General features: G+C 40.1%; 1 long non-coding RNA gene across 1 annotated transcript; it reads left to right on the forward strand.

Moving 5' to 3' along the window:
• The first annotated feature begins 18,634 nt into the window (after positions 1 to 18,634).
• LOC148873168 (uncharacterized) lies at positions 18,635 to 19,449 on the forward strand. Its single transcript, XR_016096785.1, has 2 exons — positions 18,635 to 19,192; positions 19,278 to 19,449. It is a non-coding gene; the product is annotated as an uncharacterized LOC148873168 (long non-coding RNA).
• The last annotated feature ends 1,937 nt before the right edge of the window (positions 19,450 to 21,386 follow it).

Genomic DNA, 21,386 nt, shown 5'->3' on the forward strand with positions numbered 1-21,386 from the left:
TTGGTGTCGCCGGGTCTAGAAGAACTATAAATCGTACGACTGATGTGATCAGGCATGGATCGGATACAGATGTAGTAGGCATGTTAAGTAAGCACAATGAGGGAGTGATACATGTATTAGATATAAATTATCTATTATTTTATTATCTTTATCAAAATAATTAAAAATAAAAATAATAAAAAAGGAAAACCTAAATATGTTGGGAGTTGTGACTCATTTATGTTTTTTTTTTTTCATTGTCTTTTATTTTTAATTATTTTGACAAAAATAATAAAATAATGGATAAGAAATCCTTATCAAAATTCATGTACTGAGCGCTAGCATGTACACGAAGCATAGAACCCAACCAGTATGAAACTTGTGGTAGTTGGTCCATATGCGTAGGGCTAGGGCCATAGCAGAGGGAGAGAAGGAGCTTCAACCTAGTTTTAGCATAAAATTAAAAATTAAGAAAACAAAGAATTTTTTGTGTCAAAAAAAAAATTCCTTAATGTTGTGTTTGATTTCAATAAAAAAAATAAGAAGAGATAAGAAATCCTTTACAAACATTGCATACGTTGCCCTATCTTTCCCCTTTTTTTCCTTATTTTTCCTTCAAACCAAACATAGCCTAAATGACTTGAAAAGAAACAAGTCTGATCATCTATTTTTAGGAGTGTGTAAGGATTGCCCAGGGTCAAAACCACCCCCGTCTCTATTTTACTCCCTCATGCCTTAAGATAGCCCACATGCATATAAACTACAAATTTAGGCTCTTTCCCACTAGAGAGATGTAAGGGATTAATGGAGCAAATTATTCTTCATCAGTCCTCTAAAAAAGACTAAGACTGCGTTTGGATGCGGTGTGAAAGATGGTTCGATGTACTTTTACACCCCGATCCAGTTTTGCGACCGTTTGGATGGAGTGTAAAAGTACATTGAATATCAGTGTAAAACTTCACCTTCAACTTCAAACACCTCTTACCTCGATAATCGATGTATATTATACATCAATTTTTTTTTTTTTGTGTAAAGCTCGACCGAAAGGCTTCTCGATGTAAAACAGTAAAAGCAACGACTCTTTCTCCTGAAACCTTCCCTTCTGCTTCTTCACCGTCTCCGGTGCCTCTGTGTTGCCTTGGTTCTAACCGCCTTTTCACCAGCCGTTGATTCTCCCTCCGTTATTGCAATCTTCACTGCCGCCGGGACAGTAAAAACCTGAAGCCCCCTGTTTTCAAGCCTCCCGCATCTTCACCCCAATCCTCTGTTTACTTGTCGTCTTCCTCCATTACTGTTCTCATTACCTGCTCTGAATCCAACCATTTCGGATCCATGGCCACCAATTTGTACGACTGAACTCCTTTCCCTTCTAGCATCATTGAAAAACCTGAAGTCCTTTCCGCTTCCAAATCCTCCTATCATTGAAAAATCCAACTTCTGAATTGCCTTGCTTCTAACCGCTGTTTCGCCTGTACGACAACAGTCCTTTCCACTTCCAAATCCTTGCATCATTGAAAAATCCAACCTCTGTGTTTCCTTGGTTCTAACCACCATTTCACCACCCATTCATTCTCACCTTCGCCGTCGCCAAGACAGTAAAAACCTGAAGCCCCCTTTTTTCAAGCCTCCCGCATCTTCGCCCCAATCCTCTGTTTCCTTGTCGTCTTCCTCTATTACTCTTCTCGTTACCTGCTCTGAATCCAACCATTTTGGATCCATGGCCACCAATTTGTACGAGTGAAGTCCTTTCCCTTCTAGCATCTCCGAACCATCTACCGTTGTTCTTACCATAAACACCTCTCCCTGGATCTCCACCGACAGCGCTTTCGGAACCTCCTCCGGAGCTCGAGCCCAGATTGTTAGCTGGACCGCTTCCAAATCCTTCCATCATTAAAAATCCAACCGTCTGTCGAGAACCAGGAGACGCCAATGTTTGGGTGTCGTCCATCATCCGATGGTGGAGGAGAGAGGATTTACTAAAGAAGGGCTCTACCATCCTCAGGACTTTGGGTCTACTCTTCTGATTGTTTGTCATTCTTGCTTTTTTTATAACTTCTCCGGTGGTTGCTCTACCTCTCTACACCAATTCGCGGTGGATCATCGATGAAGATGGGCAACGAGGCAGTGCACCTCGAAGCCATGGTGGACTGTTAAGCTTCAGCAATTGGAGAATTATTTGATTGGCTCATAATTTACATTGATCTTGCAAACAAACATTAGTGTAATACTTTTACATGACTGATTCATCTTTTGCACTTACCTCGTGGGCCGTTTTTCAAATAAATGGGTGGAATTTTGTATTTACACCTCATCCAAACTAAGCCTAAGTTACATGCATCAATGTAATTAGTGTTGTTCATAAGAAGGCCCAACCCGATCCAACCAACCAATTCGGACCGATTCAACCTGAGTCAGCCGGGTTTTTATCAGTACGGGTCGGTTTTGGGTTGTGCAAATTCCTAAACCGATTATTCGGGTCAGTTTTGGTTTTCACACAAGAAAATCGAAATCAACCCGAATCGAACCAAGTTAGTTCAAACATGAAGTTCCAAAGCCCATTAGGCCACCTAATTTTTGAATGGTTGCAAGAAACTTTGGATTAGTGAATAGTGATTAATGAACAAGTTTTGTGATTAACTTTTCATTTAAATTTTATCATAGGAGATGGCTGAAATGATGTTCAATTTATGACTGTTTTTAAAATTAGCAAGATTTTATCACAGGGATGAACTTAGAACCGAAACCAACCCAAACCGACCCAACCCAACTCAAACCGACCATGTCAGTTTTGCTTAACACTGGGTCGGTTTCGGTTTCTATGTCAGGTAACCCGACAAAGTCGGATCGATTGGAAAAATCACAATAAACCGACCCAACTCGACCCGTGAACAACTCTAAATGTAATTTTACAAGGCATGTTGCAATTTAAGGCTTAGTTGGAATGAGTACAAATACAAATATATAGAGTACAAAACCTTGTATTTTGTATGTATTTGCATAGTACATGTGATTGTATTTGTACTTGAAGAGAGGAAGAAAATTGAAAAGCTCCAAAAGTGATAACCTCCACATAGAAAATCTTTTAGGTTTTACACAATTGGAATATCATGGGAGACTTCTTGGAGAGATTTATTGTGTGTTAAAAGCTTTGGCAAGGCCCTTAGTTATAAAGGTGAGTATAAATACGTACAAAATATTATAAAATATAAGTTTTTGCACTCTACCTATTTGCATTTGTACTCTTTCCAAATTGAAGCTAGAGAAGAGATGAGATGAATTCCAATTTCACTCCTATCTTCGACTCCAAAGTTCAATTTTTGGAGGGCAATCACTCTTGAAATGAACTTAAATAGGTTTTCAACCCAAAATATAGGAAAATGAGTGGGAAAGTGAGAAGCATAGTTTAAGGCAATAGTTACAGGGTCAATAATTGTGTGATTGACCCTATGCACTATGCATTTTGGTAAATTATTGACATTAGGGTAACTATATGTTCCTTTAATTTTTCAAGTCCTTGCTCACAATCGCAGCTTTTGTGGTCTAGTTGCATGCATGCATGGTTTATATTATAAGGTTTTGATGTGAAAATAAATAAATAAAAAAAATCCTATTCATCTTTCTACCCAAAACTGGAGAAAGGATGGGGATAAAATGGAGTATATCTACAACCGTCCCTCTTTGGCAAAGGTGGTGAAGCGGTTGAATGCTCAAATTCCAATTTGGTCCCCCTTTCCAGTCCCTATTCTAAACACCCCATTTTTGCACAATTTTGTTTACTCCAAGTGTTCTTTAGCCGATTGTGATCTTCTAGCGACTTCTTCAACAAATGGTATTTTGGTATTTTTGAGGTAAAAAGTAAAAATTAATTATATCAGAATAATAGGTGTAGTTGGAATTTGAGCATTTTAGTAACTTTTGTGCCCAAATTCAACAAAATTGACCATCCAATAGAATTTGGTTGGCTGGACCAATCACAAATACTTACTTGGACTATTTTTATCTCAAATCTTTAAATAATTTTATATAGTAAATTATATGTGAGTCTACTTTCCAATGCAACAAAAGGAGCTCAATTTGGAGTTGGTATGACCACCTCGTCCGGCGCGTCGAGGAGGTGTGTCCCCAAGCAGGAGGCCGTCGGGCAGCGCGAGTCCACGGACCCTCTAGCCCTCGGCTTCGCCAACGTGTGAGACAGCCCCCACGGAATGCAAGACCTCCCTGCCGAAGGGGAGAAGAGTCAGCACAGTCCGACGACTATCGCCAGAACTCCAAGCAGCACCACCGCCACCAAAGAAGAGAGAGCTCCCGGGACGAAGGCTGGTGACCCGACCACCACAACCCCCATTCCAAGGCTGAGGGTCAACATTGTGTCTCTTCCTCTCAAGTCTCCGACCTCCACGATCTCCTGAATGACTGTTGTGCCAGAAGGAATGGCCACGGCCCCGCATCCAAGTACTCAAGGGTTTGGGCCGACCCCCACCGAGTTCGTGAGGATCGGGATGAGGCATACGTCTCCCTCGAGCCTCGGATCGCGGATATGCAAGCCCAACTCAGGACCGTCAAGGACGAGCTCTACCAAGTTAGAGAGAGTCGAGCCGACGTCTCGGTCAACCAGAGCCATCCGACAAGAAGGATGGACGCATTCACCTCGGACATCATCTCCGAACCCCTTTCCCCGCACTTTAAAGCTCCCGTGTTAGAGATGCACGACAGGACAACAAACCCCAACGATCACTTGGAAAGTTTCAAGGCGTCCATGCTCCTTTATGGGTACTTCGACGTGCTGACGTGCCGGACTTTCCAAACGACCTTCAAGGGAAAAGTTCAGTGATGGTTCTCCGGCCTCCTGCCTTGCTCAATCAATTTGTGGGAGCAGTTTTCCAACCCATTCCTCGCCCACTTCATCAGCAACAAGCAATGCCAGAAGAGTGTCGTCTCGTTGATGTCCGTCAAGCAGAAGCGCGATGAAAGCCTGCAGTCCTACATCAACCGCTTCAAGAAGGAAAAACTCGAGGTCTGAGACCTCCTTCCCGGCTCGGCCCTAAAGTGCTTAGTAGTCAATACCCCGCCAAAGTCCAAGGCGAAATTCCTCAAAAAGGCACAAAAGTACATCGCGACCAAGGAAGCCTCGGTCAAGAGAGGGAGGTCGAGCGCCACCACGAAGGTCCGGAGAAGAAGAGGAAGAATGGAGACCACCACCGCAATAGCAACAACAAGAAGCTACCAGCCTCGGCCTTGGCTTACAACCAATAAACGCCACTCAACTCTACCCGAACCCAAATACTGATGCAGGTCGGCAAGGAGGAGTATGTGAAGTGGCTTGAAAAGTTGAAGAGGAACCCCAAAAGGGGAAACCCGAAAAAGTACTGCAATTACCACCACGACACCGGCCATGACACCGAAAACTACTATGAGTTGAAGAACAAAATAGAGTCCCTCATCCGTCGTGGTCACCTCAAGCAATACATCGGAGGCAAGGCAAGAGCCTCGTCCACCTAGTAGCACCACCACCACCAACAGCTCATCGGCATCATCGACATGATAGTCGGAAGCTCGGCTTCGAGTGGAGCCTCGGACTTGGTTCACAAGGCTTACGCCTGGCAGTTGAACATCCAAGGGCTAGCCCCCAAGGAGCCAAAGTAGAATGAAGCCCTCGCCTTCACAGACGAGGACCTGAAGTGGGTCATGGTCCCCCATGATGACGTGCTTGTGGTTTCAACCGTCATTGCAAATTTTTGGTGAGGAGGATCTTGATAGATAGCGGCTCCTTGGCCGACATCCTCTTCTACGAAGCATTTGAGAAGATGAAGCTGGCGCCTGAGCACCTCCAGCATGTCGACGTCCCACTCGTCATCTTCTCTAGCAATGTAGTTCGGCTGGAAGGAAGAATCACCCTACCAGTCACGGAAGGGACAGAACCTCGGTTGGTGACAAGGAAGACAAAGTTCCTGATCGTGAAGATCGGCTCCCCCTAAAATGCCATCATCGGGAGGCCGACCCTTCACGCGTTGAAGGCAGCCATCTCCTCCTACCACCTCACCCTCAAGTTCCCCACTAAGCACGGTGACGGAGTCCTTCAGGGGGATCAGCAAGCAACTTGCCAGTGCTATGTGGCGACATTGAAGGGCAAGAACAAAGAAGCACTACCACTTGAGGGTCTCGACCTCAGGGAAGAGCTAGCAAGCCGAGGCCAGATGGATGAGTACCTTGTCTTGGTTCCCCTAAATGAGGCCGATCCCGGAAAAACAGTCTGTGTTGAGTCCAATCTTCCCCTAGAGAGCCTATCCGAATCGGTAATTTCCTCAGAACTAATGCCAACATCTTTTCTTGATATGTCACTAACATGCTCGGAATTGACCCTTCAGTAATTACTCACAGACTGAGCATTGACCCAATCTCTAGGCCTGTTCAACAAAGAAAGAGGAACTTTGCACTGAAGCATTGGAAGGCCATAGGAGAGGAAGTTGACAACCTACTCGACATCGACTTCATCCGAGAGGTACACTACCCTAACTGATTGTCAAATGTGGTTATGGTGAAGTAAGCTAATGGAAAGTGGCGGATCTGTATTGATTCCACAGACCTCAACCGAGCCTGCCCAAAAGACAATTTTCCTTTGCCGAGGATAGACCACCTCGTTTATGCCACCGCAAGGTATGAGTTGCTCAGCTTCATGGATGCCTTCTCCAAATACAACCAAATCAAGATGCACCCCAAGGACGAGGAGAAGACCATGTTCATTACCGAGCACGACACCTACTGTTACGAGGAGAAGACCTTGTAAACAATGTCTTCAATAATCAAATAGGGAGGAACGTTGAAGCCTAAGTGGATGATATGGTGGTGAAAAGCTTGAAGGCCAATGCGCACACCTCAGACCTGGCTGAGACTTTTGACACTTTGCGGAGGTTCAGCATGAAACTTAAACTCAACAAGTGTGCCTTCGGGGTCACCTCGAGAAAATTCCTGGGCTTCATCATCACTCAACGAGGCATAGAGGCCAACCTAGACAAGATTTTGGCCATACTAGTTATGGCACCACCTCAGTTGGTGAAAGAGACAAAGACTAACCGGCCGAGTGGTTGCCCTCAACCACTTCATGTCAAAGTCGGCCGACCGCTGCTTAGGGGTGGCAACGAATATATATATATATATATATATATATAGAAAATAATATATATAATAAAATATTATAATTATTAATTATTATAATTCTTATTTTTTAAATAACAAATAAAAAATATTTTTCTATATAATTTTTTATTTTTATAAAATATTTTTTCTCAAAGTTGATGTCGAGCTTAGGAATTTTTTACTCGAGTCAAGCTCGAGCTCAAGGTTCTGGCTCGAACCGAGCTTGAGCCTTGTAGAATAGTCTCGAGTTGAGTTCAAGCCTCGTACTATTCGGCTCGGCTCGACTCGCATCCACCCCCATCGCTGCCTACCCTTCTTCCAAGCCATCAACAAACTGAAGGACTTCTACTGGACGGAAGAGTGCTAGCGTGCCTTCGAAGAACTAAAGACCTACCTTGCCTCACCTCCACTCCTTACTCATCCCCTCCCAGGAGATGTTTTGTACTTATACATGTCAGTCGGGGACGGGGCCGTCAGCTCGGTCCTCATTAGAGAAGACAGAGTGTAGAGGCCGACCTATTTTGTCAACAAGGGGTTTTGCGACATCGAGACCAGATACCCCAAAGTAGAGAAGCTAGCCTTCACCCTAGGAGTCTTGACTAGGAAACTTAGGTTGTATTTTCAAGCCCAAACCGTAACAGTCCTGGCCAATCAACCTCTCAAATTTGTCCTCCCCAAACCCAAGACCTCGAGACGCCAGACAAAGTGGGTCATTGAGCTCTCCGAGTTTGACCACTAGTACCAGTTGAGGCCATCGGTCAAAGCCCAAGCCTGGGTGATTTTGTGGCAAAATACACCTTCAGTTGAGCCCTCAGCCGAGCCCCCGAAGATGAACCAAAAGAAGAACCTCAGCCAGTTGAGGAAGCTTGGCCCACCTTGAAGCTTTTCGTCGACGAATCATCCAACTCTAAAGGAAGTGGAGCCAGCCTCATACTTCTCACCCTAAACAATGTCAAAGTGGAGTATGCACTAAGGTTCAACTTCTCGGCATCCAACAATGAAGCCGAGTACAAAGCCCTCCTCGTCGAGCTACAACTCACTAAGGACCTCGGCTCACATCACATTGAGGCCTTCAGCGACTCTCAACTAGTGGTGAATCAAGTTAACGGAGAATACGAAGCAAGAGAGCAAAGCATGACCAAATACCTCACCAAAGTACAAGAACTAGCTCTCCAATTCCAACACTTCTCCCTATAGCGAGTCCCGTGATCTGAGAACATGAGAGCTGATGCCTTATCTAAGCTGGCAAGCATCTCAAGCGTTGCCCTTGGTTGCACAGTTTGCATGGAGAAATTAGCTCAGCCATCCATCAAAGAAGCTCATGTGCTCCCAATCCAGGCCGAGCCATCATGGATGGATCCCATCATCAACTTCCTCTTGGCCGAGCAACTGCCCGATGACAGAAACCAAGCCTAGCGACTCCGATGCCAGGCCGTTCATTACACTTTATTCGAACGAAAGATATACCAGAAATCATTTACCTTGCCCTACCTCCAATGCCTCTGTCAAGAGGAGGGTGAGTACGTGCTCCTAGAAATTCATGAAGGCAAGGGAATTTCTGGCCCAAAAAGCACTGAGGCAAGGGAATTTCTGGCCAACACTCCAGAAGGACACAATCGAGCTTGGTAAAGAAGTGCGACAAGTTCCAAATACACTACAGCATCTGCCATTAGCCGGCCACAACGCTATCAACCCTCAACAGCCCTTGGCCCTTTGCTAAATGGGGCATGGACCTCCTCAACCCCTTCCCTTAAGCAATAGGAAACAATTAGTATCTCGTTGTCGCCATTGATTACTTCACCAAGTGGGTCAAAGTCGAGCCCCTAGCAACTATCATAGCCTGAGTGATTCAAAGTTTCTTTTGGAAAAAACATCATTTACTGCTTTTGCCTCCCCCACATGCGGGTCATAGACAATAGAAAGCAGTTCGACGATGCGAGGTTCAAAGAATGGTGTGCCTCCCGGCATCAAATAGCAGTACACCTCAGTAGGCTACCCCCAAACAAACGACCTAGCTAAGGTCACCAACCGAACTATCCTAGATAAACTGAAGACCGGACTTTATAGAGGCCTATGGACCAACAAACTAAGCAGTGTCCTGTGGGGCATACCGGACGACACCTCGGACAGCCATGAGAGAGACCCAGTTCAACCTAACTTATGGCATCGAGGCCATAATTCCAGTAGGGATCGGCTAGCCGACACTTCGAACTGAGGCATATGATGAGGCTGAGAATAGTGAAGCACTCAGAGAAAAATTAGACCTGTTGGAAGAAGTCCGAGAATAGGCATAGATCAGGGTGGCGGCCTACCAGCAGAGAGTGGCACTCTACTATAATTCAAGGGTCAAATAAAGGCATTACCGAGAATGAGACCTTATCCTTAGAAAATTTATGATTCCCAAGCCTAGCATTGGCAAGCTCAACACCAACTGGGAAGGTCCCTACAAAGTCAAGCAGGTCGTCGGCCCAAGCACTTTTTGGCTCGAGCACTTAGATGGAAGACTAGTCCCTCAAACATGGAACTCGGAAAATCTCCAGATGTCCTATCAATGATTGTAATTCCTATTGGCTAAACAGTGAATAACAATGCAAAGTTTCTCCTCGGCTTAATCTCCTAATGTGTAAGTTCTTATACTAAGTGGCCAGGACCCCTTGACCACACGACCGGCCAACATGCATAGCCTCTCTCAAGGCCCACACTCTTAGACTGGACTGTTGTCAGGACACACAGTTCGTGTCGAACCAAACGTCCGTCCAACCTCGGCCAGCACACTCAGCCTATAACAAACAAACACGATTAATCTAAGTACCTCGCCAACAAAACTATGAGCAAGGTCAGCCAAAGTGTTACACACCTTGCCCCAGTCAGCAGCGGTAGACGACCACCTCGGCTCCACAACACTTAGCACGACAAAAGAAAGAGGATTGTAACCCCGATTACTCTGGCAATTCACCTCGGCCTCGCCTAAGAACGTAACCTCGATTACCTTAGCGGTTCACCTCGGCCTCGCCTAAGTCGATACTTAAAGAGAATAAAAATAAGCTTGGCAAGTTACACCTTGGTGGCATAACTCAGCCTCGGTCATGCCCTCTAACTCCCTAAAGCGAGTGTCTAAGTAACGAGCCACCTCGGACCATTTTTTGCCTACTTGTGACCTTTCGAAGGGGAGGGGCATGGATCCCTCAACAAAGAGAGAGAGAGAGAGAGAGAGAGAGAGAGAGAGAAAAGAAGGCACAAAATGTAAAAAAAAAGTGCTCCATTTAATATATTCAAAGTTCAGCTTACAAAAATTTTTGGCCTCAAAGACCGAGCACATTTACAATAACAAAAAACAAAGAAAAGAATCATAGGAACCAACTACGCCTCACCCTCAGCTGGAGGAATGGCAAAGTCCTCAGTGCCCGTGTCAATAACCTCAGTGGGAACTTTGGCACCATCCTCGAGAGGAAGGGAGTCCGGAAGCACCTTCAGCTCATCGATCGGGAAATTTGGCGCCAGCTTCAAAATCACCTTCTTAGTGTCCTCAATCCCCTCTAAGTAGGCATTGGACCCGTAGTTCGCCAAGAACTTCTGGTACTCCGGAGTCAACTGCCAAACAACAACAACATTCTAGTAGTTTGCCTTGACCTTCGCTGCTCGAGCTTTGGCATCTGCGACCTCTCTACGGGCTTCGAGTGCGATCCCATCAAGACGAGCTCGGTCTGCCTCGGACCTCTTCAGTCGATCCTCGGCCCGGGCGTTAGGAGCCTTCTCGGCCAGCATCTTCTGGAGCTATACCAAGCTCGGATCTCAATCACCTTGGTCACAAATCCTCGGCTATGCTAGTCCTCGGACCTTGGGTACCTCGGTCTTGTTCGGGCTTGGAAGTGAGTTGATAGTGTTGTCCTCGACCAAACTGAGCATCAACAAGAATAGTCTAGGATTTGGAACAACTGGCTTTTTAAAAATCGATACCCAGTCGGCTTTTTGAAGGCTGGATTGATTGGAGAATTTTGACACCTTATTTTGTAGAGATGTTTCTTTGTTGTGTTAGGATTGGAAACTACTAGTCCAAGCACAACAAGGATTTCCCTACTTCTTCTATAAATACCCCATGACCCAAGGGGGATTGGGGATCTTTATCTCTACAGTAAAAACACCATACAATATTGAGAAGACATTGATAATTCTTGTAAATTAAAGGGAATCATTAAAGGAGAACATATATAGTTTGAGACTACCAATCCAGCACAACAAAGGGAGCATCAAGGAAGGATTTCTCTCAAATCAAGCATTGGGTTGGCTACACATCTTTGTAGGCAAGTCTCTAAGTTGTTTGATAATTAGGCAATTTATTGTTTGAATGAATGCCATTGGTCATTTAGATAGCTATATCATTCATTAGTTGTATGTTAGTTTCCCTACTCAATGAACAAAGTTCATCGTTTCCATTCTTAGTTAGTTCTTTCTTCTTCTTCATACTATCTATTTTCTTTGCATTATATTTTCTTTATTTGCATCTTAGTTTCTTAATTTAGTATTCTCATCATGAATTAGATCATGCATATAGATGAATTTAGAACATCCATACCACACTAGCTAGCTTTTAGCATTATGATCTGCATCCAAAATAGCTGCTAGTACCTAGCCTTCATTGATTGTTTTCATCTAGCCTTTTCTATTTCATTCTTTCTATTTCATTCTTCCTAATTACATATACTTTTTTAGCATAAAATTTCATTATTTTCCTCCTCTTCTTCTCAGCAAACATAGCTACATACAAGGACCCATCATACTCTTTTGCCTTTTTTTTTCTTCTACTTATTAATTTGTTATTAAAAATTCTATTTTTGCATTTGTTAGTAGTCGTAGGAGTTTTTCTCTACATTAAAAATCATGGTTTTCTTTAGCATCGCCATCTAAATTTCATACCATTAGATCATCTATCATAAACGAGTGTGTTCATAGCATCATTCTTGTTAGCTTATCTTTAGTTCTTACGTTGAAATCACTAGTTTATGTTTAACTAGTTTAATATCCTTTTTAGACATGTAATTAGTTTTAAAATGCATGTTTAGAATCCTTCTAGATCATCACAACTAGTTTGAGGTATGGATGGTCGATTGGGAGTTTGGGGAAGGTATTGGTAGAGTTCAAAGGTCTAAGAAAGTATGTTGCGATGAAGATCTTGAATTAGGAGAGTGACAAACAATAAGGATAGTCGAATTGGAATCTTTTCATATGAGACGAAATGGGTGTTTTTAAGGTTTAGAGATTGGTGGCTAATTGGGTGAGAGGTGTTGGTAGGTGTTAGTGAGGTTTAGGTGTTTTGAAGGAAGGTGTCGTGATGAAGATTTATGATTTTGGAAGTATCGAGCAATGAAAGTGGTCGAATTAGAATCTTTTCCATATGAGGGGTAAAATGGAAATTTTTTGTCTAAAATTTAATAGAAGGATGATTAGGAGGTCTAGAAACGTGATGACATGATTTGGAGGTCCGGAGGAGTGTTGTAATGGAGATTAATTATCTTAGGATTAAGGAGCAACGAGAGTAGTTGTAAGACATAGTTGAGTATGTCAAAAGGCATAGTCAACTATCTATTACAGTTGAGGCAAAAAATCCCTATTTAAGAGAAGTAATCAACTACCAAAAAATGTATAATCGACTAACCTAGACAAACAGGGGGAATTATTCATTTGGGAAAGATAAAAAGATTCATTCTTTTGACAAGTAGACAACCACCAACTGGTTATTGCCATCTTTAGAAAGCCTTCTACTCTATTGGAGCACATTTAAATTATTACTAAGAATGACAAGATCCCTCTAGGTTCCAACTGCTAGAAAATAGCCACTTGTTCTCAAATCCTCTATAAACATGTGTTTAGATTGATTCATAGTAAATGAAAAACAACTTGGACTATCATTATGAATAGTGTATACTTGTATTTGTGAGGGCAAGTTAGCAAGAGTAAATTTTGTGAAAGAGATTCATGAGCTTAAATAGTTTCAGACATGAGAAAAGATAAAAACATTTGAGTTTGTATAGTTTCAATAATTTATTATGGGTATTTTCATTGAGCTAAAAATCATGATATAAACTAGTGCAATTGAATATATTTGAATTGTATATTGTTATATTTGTTTATTTAGAGGTCTCTTATTGTATCTTGAAACATTATGCTTCATTTGTAATATATTGAGTGTAGGAAGGCATTCCAGTTTGAACACCATCAAGGTCTTGCTAACACTTGTAGGTTCAACTACAAGGTATTGAAGGCACCTACAAGTCCTGCTAGCAAGGTTCAAAGTATTGATACACCCATGTGTATCAATAGGGGCGTATTGATATAAAAAAAACTATTTAATGTTTTTTTTTTTGTTTTTTTTCAAAGCTTGATTTTCGGAAATATTTTTATGTCTTTTTTTATTGAAATTAATGGGGTCCCAAAACACCTATAAATAGGTGTAATGAGACCAAAAGATACAATACAATATGCTCGATACAGGGTGTATCGTATCAATACTTTGAACCTTGCATGTTAGTAAGGTATAGAAAGTACCTAGAAGTCCTGCTAGTTAAGGAATTGCAGGCACCCAATAGTCCTGTTGGTTGTAAAGCTTTTGTTGACACTCATAAGTCCAATTGGTTAGTGGAAATCCTTAGGGGTGCTTTGAGGTGGAAGACATAGACAAGGGTTTCTACCAAACCTCTATAAATCTTATGTGTTAGGGTGTCAATGACCGATTTTGGATTTGACCCCATCCAGTCCAAAATCAATTTTGACAGATTTGATGGACCAACAAGAAATATTAGATTTCAATCATTGAGATTTCTATTATTGTTCAAAAACTACTTAAATCTCAAGTTTGTTATACTTAAAGTAGTTGGTTTTTCTCACAACTGCCTATTTGTAGTTGGTCCATGTTGTCTGGCTACAGAATTCAGCATACACTTTTAGTACAATAGCCATTTATATTTTTGTTCATTTACTTTCAGCTACTATTTATATTTTTGCAATTATTTGTATTTATTGTTTACTAGGGGTGAGCAAACAGTTTGTTTGATTTAAAACCGAACTAGTAAAATTAAAAAGCGAAACCGAAACCGAAGTTTGATTTAACCAAGCAAATTGAATCGATTTTTTTTTGTTAATTTGGTTGTTTCGATTAAAACCAAAATTAATTCAGTATGGCATCTTTTCCTCCCATGTTCTTCAATCAAGTGATAAAAAAGAACGGATTAAACAGTCCAATACATCATATCGAGACTAAGCCAACGAATTCAATGAAGACATCATAATGTTCACTCTCTAATTAAAATCCTATTGGGTTTCCCTAATTAAACATTGCCACTCCTTGTGATTCATCAAGATCAGAATTTATACAAAGAGATATTTTCGATTATCAAATAAGAGTTTCTTTTAGATATCAATAAACTACAATACAACAAACATTTAAGAACATTTACAATCAAATAAGAACATTTTTACCTAATAACTATGTAATAGGAAGTATGCCACAAGTTCTAGGATGTGTTGGTATTAATTAGACTCACCAGGCATTGCTAAGTGCTAAGTAATAAAAACTTGATCCAGTACAACTAAGCATCAATAATGGCTCACAGTTAGGGGTGTCAATTGGACTGGATTTGGTCCAATACAATCCAGTCCAATGTGAGTCCATTATAAATGGATCAGGTCCAATCTAATCCGGTCAATATTTTGGACCATTTTGGATCGGTCCAATTCAATGTCTAAACCATCCAATCTGTTCAAATTCATTTTGATTTAGATTGGTTTCAACCCAAATATGGTCCATTTGACACCTATATTCTATATTCTTATTTTATATCAATGGGCCGGATATTGGCTTATTCCAGCAAAATCCAATATAAATTTATTGCGGAAAAACCAAGTCCAATCCAATCTAATAAATATTTTGGACCAGATTGGTCCAATTCAATATGTCTTGTTGATCTCCATTCAAATTGATTTTGGACTGGACAGGGTCCAATCCAAAACCGGTCCATGACACCCTTACTCACAGTTTCCTCCATCCATGGGCTTAAAAATGACAAAGCCAAATTACTTGTGCTTGGAATACTAGACCTTGGACAAGAAAGGGTCATAAATTTCTTGAAACCCTAATCATCCACAAATTTGAATGGGAGCTTATTAATAATGACCATATGGGTTAATCCTTCATAATAGCCTCTTGATCAAATTTCCAACAACTAAGGCCAAGGGGATTCATATTCTCACCATCTCATTCCTTTGAGTTTTGGTGCAAATTCAATTTTGTTTGTTTCATATCTAAGTTATAAGGGTTCTTCTTGTATATGCTCATGTCATTTTTTAGTGAGTCAGTCCTGTTTTTTTAGGGTCACACCAAAATTCCCTATCATAGTAGTTACATTTAGCTTTTAGCTCACCCTGATCTAAAACAAGCTTAGAAACGTGTTCTCATACTTCTGACATTGGTTGTATGGCTTTTCTCTTTCCTTTAGAGATTATACTTGTAATTGTAGTATTTTTCGAACCTGTTTGACTTGAAGGTTTGGGATATGAATTTGCATCATGAATACTAGTCGATATATATATAAAGAAACAAATGAAACTAATGGCATGATATCACAGTTAAAAGTTAAAAAGGGAATATTGCATGATGCAACTATTGAAGCCATGGTTAAGAGTAAAAGGCAGACCAGGAGTCCAAGACCAAGTAAACTAAGTCCAAACCCCCAATCAAAACTTGTAGGGGTGAAAAAAAAATCAGTGTAAAATTTGAAATGAAAAAAAAAAACAGTTATATACTCATATTCCCCAAAATGGCAAAACATGTATTCAAATCCCATCTGATAAGAATAAAAAAAAATCCTAAATTGATGGGATATCCATTTGATAACCGATGAATATCAATATGCAAAAAAATAATTATTACCACATGCTTTAGTTACTACAAGCAATGGAATAAATACCATTTTACCAAAAAAAAAAAACTTAAAACCACCATTAAGAGATGTTCAACTAAGAATGAATCACTATAATAAACTTATTATTTCTCCAGAACAACATATTAATGACACCAATTTTGATGGCAATAGACACATCACCCACAGACTCATAAAAGATTAATACCTAACTTTCTAACTTTCTAACTCTTAAACTCACTCAAACTCTCAAACATTCAAACTCTGTCGAGACTTTCATTAAGTAACTCAGACTCTTGGACTCTCGGTAGATTAAAAAAAATTAAAGGAAGAGGAAAAGGAAAAGAAAAGAAAAGGTGAATACCTGAGACTTCACTTGCCACAGTCTGTCGGTATCGGAGTTTGCTGCTTCATACTTCAGAGGTTCATAGTTTTAGAGAGTCAAAGAAATTAGAGGGAATGAGGAAAGAAGAAAAAGAAAAAAAAATAAACAATAAATATTAAATACCTGTCACCTGTGACTTCACTTGCCATCGTCTGTTGGTGCTAGTGTCGAAATTTGAGTTTGCTACTTCATGCGGAGAGTTTGAGTTTGCTATAGTTGACCCGTTTACAGATCAAGGGTTTTGTTTTGGCCTATAATTATTGATTATACCCTTAGAGGTTTGGTTTTTTCGGTTAATCGAACCTCTAAATACCACACCTGAAATCGAAACCCGAAGATTACATAGTCGAAATAAAAAACCAAAGTCGAGCCGTATACCTGAACCAATAGAACCGAACACACTAAAACTGAATTTCGGTTTAAACCCAATTATGCTCACCCCTATTGTTTATTCTTTATTTAACCGCATTACCATTAACCTCATAGCATCTTGTCTATTACATTTTTATATTTACTTTCAGTCCATTTTTACTTTCAACTAGTTATTTGTGCTTATTGTTTTGTATTTGTTCAATCGCTAACCTCTCTAGCATTTGCAATTATATTATTTATTTGTTCAATCCTTGGTTTAAGAGTCATGTTTTTAGGTTATTAATGTAAACAATCGCTTTAGATGCATTTCTTACGATGCTCAACAAGACCAAATTTGGTGGAATCAATCTTAGAGGTTAATGGCTAAAATATGTTTGGTTCCTAGGCTTTCCTAGAATTAAACAAATTTTAAATTCTTAAAAATCAACATTGAAATCTAAATGGAGAATCAATGTTAGCACCCGATTTTGTTCGGTCCACCGAACCTCCAATTCGCCCCAAATCCCCGATCAGACCCTTCTGATCTATCTAAAACACCCCAAAACCCAAAACACTCAAATTTTATCCCAATAGCCCTCAAATACACTATTAAACCTAACCGATACTGAACCGATGGCCCCAATTGACCCCTACTTACACCTTAGCCATTATATTTGACTCCACTATCAGACCTAGGACCTCCTAAAACACCCACTTGCAAAATTTCACCCCCAAACACCTTTACTTACCCCTTCATTGCACCAAGATTCCATTTTAAGGCTCCAGATTGACCAGATTTCAAATCCACCCGATCCAAGCCCAACTAGACCAATTTAACCTTACCAATCACATTAGAATGCCCCAAAACCCTACCCTATGAAATTTCACCCCAAAATACCTTCATTTACCCCTTCATCGAGCATAGATTCCATTTTAAGGCTACAGATTAGTCGAATCAAGCCCTTTCTAGATCTGCCTGATCCGGGTCCAATTGGGCCAATCTGACCCAAATAATCAACCTATATTCCCCGAAACCTCACATTGCCAAATTTTAACAAAAAATACCCACATTTACCCTTTCATCTAAAAAGATTCTATTTCGGCCAATCTCACTAGCCCATAGACATAAACCCCCCTCTATAGTCAAACCCAACTCAACCCTCCATCTTTGACCCAAAATCTCAGTCACCTATGCAGAACCCCAGTTTGACTACCCCCAATTTATACAAAATGACCAAGATATCCCTCAGATTTTTCAAAATCACGAAAATACCCTTATCTTCCATATAAATTAAATCTAAACTTTCATTCGCCCTAATTCAATCTAAACTCGAAGGAAGACACCATTCCCCTTATTCCTCCTCTCAACCAAAACATAGTTGTGGCACCAGGGGTGTCCATAAAAAACCAAAACGAATCGAGAAAACCAAATCGCAAAATGCAGTTAATTGAACCAATCGGTTCGGTTTTAGTTTGGGATTTTTAAAAAACCGAAGGATCGGTTTGATTTTCGGTTAACCTATAAAAAAATCGACGGTTAGCCGAACCAACCGGTATATCTATTTTTATGTATATTTTATATATATTTTTAATATATGTCACATATTTTCTACGTATTATATATAAATATATACTTATATTATATTTATAATGATCTATTTATAAATATATTATATATATTATATATTTTTCAAATATTTATAATATATTATATATCATTTATTATATAATATTATACATATATTTGTATAATATATATTATAAATATAAAAAACCGAAAAATAAAAAAACTGAACCGGTCAAAAACCGAAACCGGTGCTACCAGTTCGGATTAGGTTTGGAGAATTGGAAAGTACCACCGGTTCGATTTAGAAAAAAGTGTCATGGTTCTCTCCAACCTCCGAATCTCCGATCACCCTCCCTCTCTCTCAGTCCTCTTCTTCTTCTTCTTCTTCTTCCCCCATTCTCTCTCTCTCTCTCTCTGTCCGTTTCGTTACCGCCGCTGCAACTTGCAGCGGTGGTGGATCTGCCCAGCTCCCTATTTCTGCTTTATTCTCTCTCTCTCTTCCCATCATTCTCTAAAGTCATCAATCGTCCTCCGCTCTCTTCCCCATCTGAACCAAAACCAGTAGCGGCACTCAGCAGAGTTAACTGAAATCCATCATTGATCAGTCGGAATTGACAAAGGGCATTCATATTAGTTGACTGAGGTTTCTTTAATCCGAGCTTACATTCTCAATCTGTCGGCGAGACTCACACTTGGACACAGGTCTTGCTTCCACCAACCCCATGACTGCAGTCCATCAAGGTCATTCCCGTCCAAGAGATAATCCTGTCGGCGTTGATACACATTTCTCCGCTGTAACAGTCTAGTAATCTCAGCCGAAATTCTCTGTTCTCTTGTTCAAATCAGGCCGAAATCCCATCTTAGGTAAGTTCGAACTTATTCTGCATTTTTTCCTTTAGATTTCATTTTTATTTTCTCACTAATGTTGCATCTGACTGTCGAATGACAGAGGCACCAATGAGGTTCTGTCGAGCCATCTGTGGATTTTTGGCCGGCGTCATAGCTGATAATCAGATCCCTATGGTCGAGTTTTATAACCGTTTTTTTTTAATCTTTCTTTGTCTTTGAATTTTAAATCATGTTTGAATGGAGAAGCTAGAGAAGTTGCAGATTCTTTGGAATTTATTATTCTTTTGTTTGCTTTATCTTACATTAGTTCTAAGCACATATCTGCTGTTTAGTGCTAGATTTGCCGGTTCTGTTAGTCCACAATTTAGTTAGTTGTGTTATTGTTGTTTTACCGCCATCGAACGAGCTTTAAAACATTGTGTAGTTCAATCCCGGGACTGAGGTAGGAAGCTCCAGACCTGTAGGTCATTTGATTTATCCCGGGTTGGGGAAGATAAGAAGATTTTTGAAATAAAATCCCTAGGACGGCAAGAACTCACACACTGCAGTAAAAAAAAAGAAAAAAAAAAGAAAAGGAAAAATGATAATAAAATCGATCTGGTAATAAAAGGGATAGAAATTGAAAAAAAAAAATGCACATATATACATAATAAAAGTTGTAGCACATTTACACAAAAATATATGATATAACAAAATTAGGTGATTAATTATCTGCCATCTAGGTAGCTGGAGGAAAGGCTAAGCTTCGAATGGGAAGCAATAATTAAAAAGAAGTAAATATATATAATAGTAAATTAAAAAAAGTGAATGAAAAAAAAAATGAGTTTCCATAAGAGAATAACATAAACAATGATAAAAATAAAATAATTAATTAGGGAATTTTCTTGTGATGGTTCATTCATGTTTTTTCCTTAGCTTTGTTGATTGTTAATTGCTTTTATTTACTCAATGATTTGTTTACTTTAATTTGTGCATATTTGGTATCCCATACAGGCCCCACCTTTGGACCCGGGAGAGGGGTGCCTAACCGCTTCCCTCTCCCTATCTGAGTCTTACCCAGGCTGGTTCAACCAGTGCCTCAGGTATTGGAGTCACTAAAATGTCAAAACGCTTTTCGATGTAAATCCTAGAGGTCCCATCACCTCCCTTTCCTAATTTGATGGGTGGCGATTCTATTCCCAGCCCAAGTGGTAAGTGAACCCATTTTTCAATTCTTACAATCACCAAACATTTGGACAAATATTTATAAGGTTTAAAAGTCTTGGGTTGTCATTAGTCGACTAATCTTAACAATAGAGGCATAAATTACCTAGTCTCTATGATATAATCAACTATCTAAAATAATATAGTCAACTACTTGTGATAGTGGCACGGAATGCTAAACTGTGTGATATAGTCGACTGCCAAAAAATTCATAGTTGCTTGTGACAATTGAGGCATGAAATTCACAGTTGACCACTTGTGATAGTTGGGGCATGAAAACACCCAAATTGTGTAGAGTAGTCAATTACCCAAAATTGCATAGTCGACAAACTTTGACAGGCCAAGTTGAATCGTTTATCCATCAACTGGTTAGGAGGAGTTACTAGGTGTAAATTGGGTCGTGCCGCCCCTGACTTGACTTTGGATCGGGCTGGCATGATGACATGTGGGTCGTGCCTGGCCCAACACGATCGTTTGGGCCATGTTGGGCCTAGGGTTTTAGATCCATGGGCCAGCACGACCCATATATATTATTCATATATATAATATTTATATATTTTGTATATATAATATATAATACAAATTATAAATATATAATAATATAGTATATAATATATTAGTAAAATAAACAATTGTTTTCAATTTTATTATACTAATTTATTTATTTTTTGTATATATAATCAATTGTATGCATCAAAATTAATATAAAATTAAAATTTTAAGTTTTTTTTAATTTTAAAATAAATAGCTTTGGCGTTGGGTTGACCCCCAAGTTATCCTAGTGAAGGGCAACACGGTCTGGGATGACTTGCGAGCCATGTCGTGCCGCCCCGACATGGCCAGTTTTACGCTTCTAGGAGTTAGTTAGCCGGAGGAAGAAAAAAATGATTCCTCCTTTCATCTAGTAGATGACTACTAGAATATTATACTCAACTACTTTGATGAACTTTGACCATTTGCAGGCTTAGATGGCTATTATTATCTTTAGCAAGCTTTCTATCATATT

This window comes from Nelumbo lutea, chromosome 1, assembly GCF_056320005.1.
Source record: "Nelumbo lutea isolate HS-2025 chromosome 1, American lotus-T2T, whole genome shotgun sequence".
NCBI lineage: Eukaryota > Viridiplantae > Streptophyta > Magnoliopsida > Proteales > Nelumbonaceae > Nelumbo > Nelumbo lutea.